At 36.1% G+C, this 6788-nt stretch overlaps 1 non-coding gene across 1 annotated transcript; it reads left to right on the top strand.

Moving 5' to 3' along the window:
* The first annotated feature begins 368 nt into the window (after window positions 1–368).
* On the top strand, window positions 369–2249 carry LOC112020538 (uncharacterized). The gene is made up of 3 exons (XR_010627480.1): window positions 369–643; window positions 732–1031; window positions 2034–2249. It is a non-coding gene; the product is annotated as an uncharacterized LOC112020538 (transcript).
* Window positions 2250–6788: the final 4539 nt, after the last annotated feature.

Genomic DNA, 6788 nt, shown 5'->3' with positions numbered 1-6788 from the left:
TGATGAAAGGATACTATTTTATTTAAGGAAAGAAAAAGAAAAGAAAAGCAAAAAGAAAAAGAGAGACAAACATTGTGGTGTGCTCGTGGGAGAAAAAGAAAGAAAAAAAGAGTTTGATTTTGAGAATGGGCGCCGCGATATTTAATTAATTTAAAAAAAAAAGGGTATATATGAGTTTTCAAAACTGGTATAAATGAGCTTGCGTAACAAAAAAAGTGTTTTGCATATCAAACTGTTTCGCTTCCGTGCTATTCTTTCTTCTTCTCAACAATTCCATTCCGGAGATTTGGACTTTCCCTCGAGTTTTGTTGGTTTTTGGGCCTTTTTCTTTTGTTATCAGCTATCAAACGGCGCGTTTAGGTAATTGTCAATTACGAAACTACCCAGCTAATCCTGCACTGGCACTATAAAATTGTATGGACGAAAAAAATAAAATCATAAACGCGAAAGCACTGTTGCAACTGCAAGACTCATTCCCTGTTTTTTATATTTAATTTTAATTTCAAAATTACTTCCTCTCTCTCCGTTCACAGTTTCACACAACAGCCCCTAAATACAATTCTCTGATTTTAACTCTTTCTTAAGGCGAAACACAGATTCGAAAGGTCTCCTCTCATATTTGCCTAAATTATCAGAATTTCAGGTTCGATTTCCAAATTATTATTATTATTATTTTTTACCGTAGATCTCAAAATCACAATAATAATAATAATAGTAATAAATCCCTATAGATAGATGTGGAGGTCGAAATCGAAGGCGGTGTTGATATTGGGACAAAAGGGTCTGAGCGGCACTCGGGTGTTGCAGCAAAACAAACACTATGCTCGCATCATCCACACCTCCTCCCTACCTAATTCCAACGACTTTTTGACGCCGTGGCGGTGGCGGCAGCAGCAGCAGCAGCAGCAACAGCAACAGCAACAGCGTTTGTTTAATGAAAGTAGCACTCAAAGGAGACGCTTTCTCGGTTGCGGAGATGGTGAAGAAGGCAGTGTTCTCTCCAAGGTTTACGAGGAGAAGCTTGTGTTGGGGTATCTCTTTTCTTTCTTTTGTTTTTTCCCTACTACTATTTCCTGTATTTTCTTAGTTAATTGCCAATATTGTTAAAAAAAAAAAATTATTAAGGAAATTTTTGGGTTCACATTTGAGGAGAGGGGGACTTTTAGAATAATTATGGTTAAATGAATAAATTTATAATTTTTTAAGCCCTCGATTGGGATGAGGGAATTGAGAGGAGGGAACAAGGAATGGAATAAAATAAAAAAGAATAATTTTAGTTTATTTTTTTTGTTTTTTTGTTTGAGAGTTTAAGTGGTAGGAAATTGAATGAAATAAGTAGGAGGTAATACTCATTCTTTTCTATTTTTTTAAAATCTTAAATTTTTATTCTCCCTAAAATTGGAGGAACGAGGGCGAATGAAATTAGACTTAATGAATTTTTTACTAAAACTCTCAAAATATCCTTATATATTCAACTTTTTATTTTTAAATAGAGGTCTAATAGTAATATTGTCATAAAATGATTATATTTTTTTTCCTCTATGTTACTCCCAAACAAGGTTACTTATATTTTATTTATTTTCATTCATTTTCATTTCTATATTTTAAAACGTCCAAACAAGGTTGTTTAATTCCTACTTATTCTTTTCTATTTATTTCCCTTATTTAAATATATTCCATTCCATTCCCTTATGAACTCCCAAACGAAGTCTAATAGCTCAAGTTTTTGGGATAACTGGTTACTTATCATAGGCATAGTTTCAGGACATGTCAACTCTTGATCTCAAGCTAGACAAGGTTAATGAGGTTCTTTCATTTCTGGTTCTGATTTCTAAAGCTTCCCTCATAAGTTATAGACTTGCGCTGCGCATTTCAGGCGTGGCTTATGGGCTGAGTTTTCATTTCATGCATGGAGAAACAAATTGTTGAATGTCCTGTCTTCTTGTAGCTACATTAAATCATTATTTAGATTCAGACCTTTTTTGGTTTTCTAATTGATAGAGACTTCAGTTGACAGATCTTTTGTTCGCTAGGTATTCTCCAGAGCAGTTGTTTGATGTAGTTGCGGCTGTTGACTTGTATCATGGTTTTGTCCCCTGGTGTCAGCGGTCTGAGGTAATTAAACATAATCCGGATGGATCTTTTGATGCCGAGCTGGAGATTGGTTTCAAATTTCTTGTTGAAAGTTACATTTCTCATGTTGAATTGAACAGGCCAAAGTATATAAAGGTAACAAATTTCCTTTTAGTTTTTGGGTGGTTATTCTTTTTTAAAATAATTGTCTTTGCCCATTTTTTTTTTTTATGGATTTTAAATAATATAGTAATCAGCTTATAGATTTTGTATGATCTGAAAGTTTGCAAGAAAGAATATGAGAACTATTTACTTTTCTACTACTACATAATATGCATGAGGATGATTGGGGCAACCAGCCAAAGGGAAATACAAAACTATTTTGAATTAGTGTAAGCATTAATCTTAGGTTGACTTGAAGATTCAACAATTCCATTCCGGAGATTTGGACTTTCCCTCGAGTTTTGTTGGTTTTTGGGCCTTTTTCTTTTGTTATCAGCTATCAAACGGCGCGTTTAGGTAATTGTCAATTACGAAACTACCCAGCTAATCCTGCACTGGCACTATAAAATTGTATGGACGAAAAAAATAAAATCATAAACGCGAAAGCACTGTTGCAACTGCAAGACTCATTCCCTGTTTTTTATATTTAATTTTAATTTCAAAATTACTTCCTCTCTCTCCGTTCACAGTTTCACACAACAGCCCCTAAATACAATTCTCTGATTTTAACTCTTTCTTAAGGCGAAACACAGATTCGAAAGGTCTCCTCTCATATTTGCCTAAATTATCAGAATTTCAGGTTCGATTTCCAAATTATTATTATTATTATTTTTTACCGTAGATCTCAAAATCACAATAATAATAATAATAGTAATAAATCCCTATAGATAGATGTGGAGGTCGAAATCGAAGGCGGTGTTGATATTGGGACAAAAGGGTCTGAGCGGCACTCGGGTGTTGCAGCAAAACAAACACTATGCTCGCATCATCCACACCTCCTCCCTACCTAATTCCAACGACTTTTTGACGCCGTGGCGGTGGCGGCAGCAGCAGCAGCAGCAGCAACAGCAACAGCAACAGCGTTTGTTTAATGAAAGTAGCACTCAAAGGAGACGCTTTCTCGGTTGCGGAGATGGTGAAGAAGGCAGTGTTCTCTCCAAGGTTTACGAGGAGAAGCTTGTGTTGGGGTATCTCTTTTCTTTCTTTTGTTTTTTCCCTACTACTATTTCCTGTATTTTCTTAGTTAATTGCCAATATTGTTAAAAAAAAAAAATTATTAAGGAAATTTTTGGGTTCACATTTGAGGAGAGGGGGACTTTTAGAATAATTATGGTTAAATGAATAAATTTATAATTTTTTAAGCCCTCGATTGGGATGAGGGAATTGAGAGGAGGGAACAAGGAATGGAATAAAATAAAAAAGAATAATTTTAGTTTATTTTTTTTGTTTTTTTGTTTGAGAGTTTAAGTGGTAGGAAATTGAATGAAATAAGTAGGAGGTAATACTCATTCTTTTCTATTTTTTTAAAATCTTAAATTTTTATTCTCCCTAAAATTGGAGGAACGAGGGCGAATGAAATTAGACTTAATGAATTTTTTACTAAAACTCTCAAAATATCCTTATATATTCAACTTTTTATTTTTAAATAGAGGTCTAATAGTAATATTGTCATAAAATGATTATATTTTTTTTCCTCTATGTTACTCCCAAACAAGGTTACTTATATTTTATTTATTTTCATTCATTTTCATTTCTATATTTTAAAACGTCCAAACAAGGTTGTTTAATTCCTACTTATTCTTTTCTATTTATTTCCCTTATTTAAATATATTCCATTCCATTCCCTTATGAACTCCCAAACGAAGTCTAATAGCTCAAGTTTTTGGGATAACTGGTTACTTATCATAGGCATAGTTTCAGGACATGTCAACTCTTGATCTCAAGCTAGACAAGGTTAATGAGGTTCTTTCATTTCTGGTTCTGATTTCTAAAGCTTCCCTCATAAGTTATAGACTTGCGCTGCGCATTTCAGGCGTGGCTTATGGGCTGAGTTTTCATTTCATGCATGGAGAAACAAATTGTTGAATGTCCTGTCTTCTTGTAGCTACATTAAATCATTATTTAGATTCAGACCTTTTTTGGTTTTCTAATTGATAGAGACTTCAGTTGACAGATCTTTTGTTCGCTAGGTATTCTCCAGAGCAGTTGTTTGATGTAGTTGCGGCTGTTGACTTGTATCATGGTTTTGTCCCCTGGTGTCAGCGGTCTGAGGTAATTAAACATAATCCGGATGGATCTTTTGATGCCGAGCTGGAGATTGGTTTCAAATTTCTTGTTGAAAGTTACATTTCTCATGTTGAATTGAACAGGCCAAAGTATATAAAGGTAACAAATTTCCTTTTAGTTTTTGGGTGGTTATTCTTTTTTAAAATAATTGTCTTTGCCCATTTTTTTTTTTTATGGATTTTAAATAATATAGTAATCAGCTTATAGATTTTGTATGATCTGAAAGTTTGCAAGAAAGAATATGAGAACTATTTACTTTTCTACTACTACATAATATGCATGAGGATGATTGGGGCAACCAGCCAAAGGGAAATACAAAACTATTTTGAATTAGTGTAAGCATTAATCTTAGGTTGACTTGAAGACCCAATAGCCTTGATGCTCAACTGGTTGGCACTTCCTGGTGTTTCTAATGGAGACATCCAAGGTTCAAATCTCCCCTCCCCCATTGTAACTATCGAATTATCGAAAAATCTTAGGTTGACTTGAAGAGATTCCCAAAACCGATAAGCTACACAAAAAACTCATTATCTCCCATCGTAATTAACCGAGGAAATCAAATTCCTCAATTCTCTTCTTCCTTTGTTCTTATCTTTTACTGATTTGCTACTACCAGTGGCTTCCCTATTCAACAAATTAGCTGCTGCCATTTCTGTTTCCAGCCTTTGTAAAAAAGAAATGCAACTTCTCATATCGATTCAAGGGAAGCCCAACCAGTTTACTGAATCCATGAATTCTATATTTCACTCATCTCTAAATATCTAAAGTATCATCAATACACAATAGCTGGTTGTTATTATACAGCTCCACTGACAGTACCCAATCCACATTCCAGCCATAAGGAACAATCATCATCAATGGGCAAATGAAGGAGTTATCACCCACATTTGAACCCAAAACTAGACTATCATAACCATCCTCACCTGACTTCAATAACCCAACCTAGTTTTCACCCAGACACACCAAATCCCCACAAGCCAAAACAGACCCCACACCATTCAAAGCGTCCTCTACTGATAGTGATAGAAAACTGGATCTCCCAAAGAAGCCCCCTCCTTCAATTCTGAAACACTTTGAGGCCACTGCACCAACCCAAAGACCCTATCATCAGAATAACCTGCGTCACTGGTCGTCAGTATCAACATATCCACAATATGTCTCAAAAACCCACTCACACAGCTTGACAAAGAGAATCGGCCCTAAAAATTTCCAGCAGGATGGCTATCGACGCAAAAAAAGCCACTGAAGAACACCCATCATTGTCTGACACAAGCCCAAAAATCCTGCTCCCATCCAAGACTAATAAGCAATGCGAAATAGAAGAAGGATCAGAATCAGCTGGTACCTTTTTTTCCACTTGAGTTATCTCCAAAAGCTTCTGACCAGAAGCTTGTATACTGACCTTGGATGATTTGCCGATCTCATAAGAGCCTGGGCATAAAAAAAACTGAACTTAATAATGATTTATTAGTGGGTAAAGGCTGGCTCTCAGTTGAACCCAGATTTGGGCCCGCACACATTTCTTTTCCCAAGCTCATATCTTGTTCTGGCCCACAATGACCCAATACTTGAACCTGTGCTGCATTTTGTTTTGCAACCCATGTCTGTGTATCAGCCCTTAAAGGAATGTATTCCGTTGATACCCGCCTCTTTCCCCCTTCAGTTACCTCCACAATTAATCCTCTCCTTAACCAACGTGAATTCCTTATTTCTCTCTCCTTCCCATTGTCATGTGAATTTGAAAATTGTAATGGCAATCTTTTATTTATAACACCCAATATTTTCGCCTCCTCATTAACAATTGCCATATTTGACTGGATTCTTCCATCCCCACCACCCACGACGGCTGGGAGTGGTTTGTCACCCAGGTGTTCATTCTGATGCTGTTTCATTAGTTTGGGATTGACGTTGAATCTTCAAATCAGAGGGCAAAACCATTTTTTTCTGTCTCTACCTTCTGTTTTCCCTTGCCATTGGCAAGAGCCTGCCGTGCATGCACCACATTTTCTTGTTTCTTATCCCCTCTAACCACTTCCTTGAAAGACCAATCCAACTGCACCACTGAATGCCTCTTAGGATGCTGTACCAAGGTGTTTCCATGACCTGAAACCACCAAAGCTTGCTTGGAAGGTTCCAAAAGTTTTCTTAATTCTAGCTCAAACACCCTCCAGCCACTCTTTAATTTTCCTTCAGTTATGATAATAACCTTCCTGCGTCCACTACTCTATGCTCAGTGAATGCCAAATATTGGTCATAGACATTTGAGCACTGCTGAAAGGTATAAGCTATATTGCATCAATGACACTAATCTCAATTTTAGCCATCAACCACTGTGTCGCTTTCTTGCCCATAAACACAGATCTCATGAAATGTTTGCCATGTTCGAAAATTCGTAAAACTAAAAAACTTCCCCCTTCCTCTAATAC

This window comes from Quercus suber, unplaced genomic scaffold (genome assembly GCF_002906115.3).
Source record: "Quercus suber isolate HL8 unplaced genomic scaffold, Cork oak 2.0 scaffold_1243, whole genome shotgun sequence".
NCBI classification, from domain to species: Eukaryota; Viridiplantae; Streptophyta; class Magnoliopsida; order Fagales; family Fagaceae; genus Quercus; species Quercus suber.
Note: the sequence above shows the minus strand (reverse complement) of the source record. Positions and strands in the feature narration are given on the sequence as shown.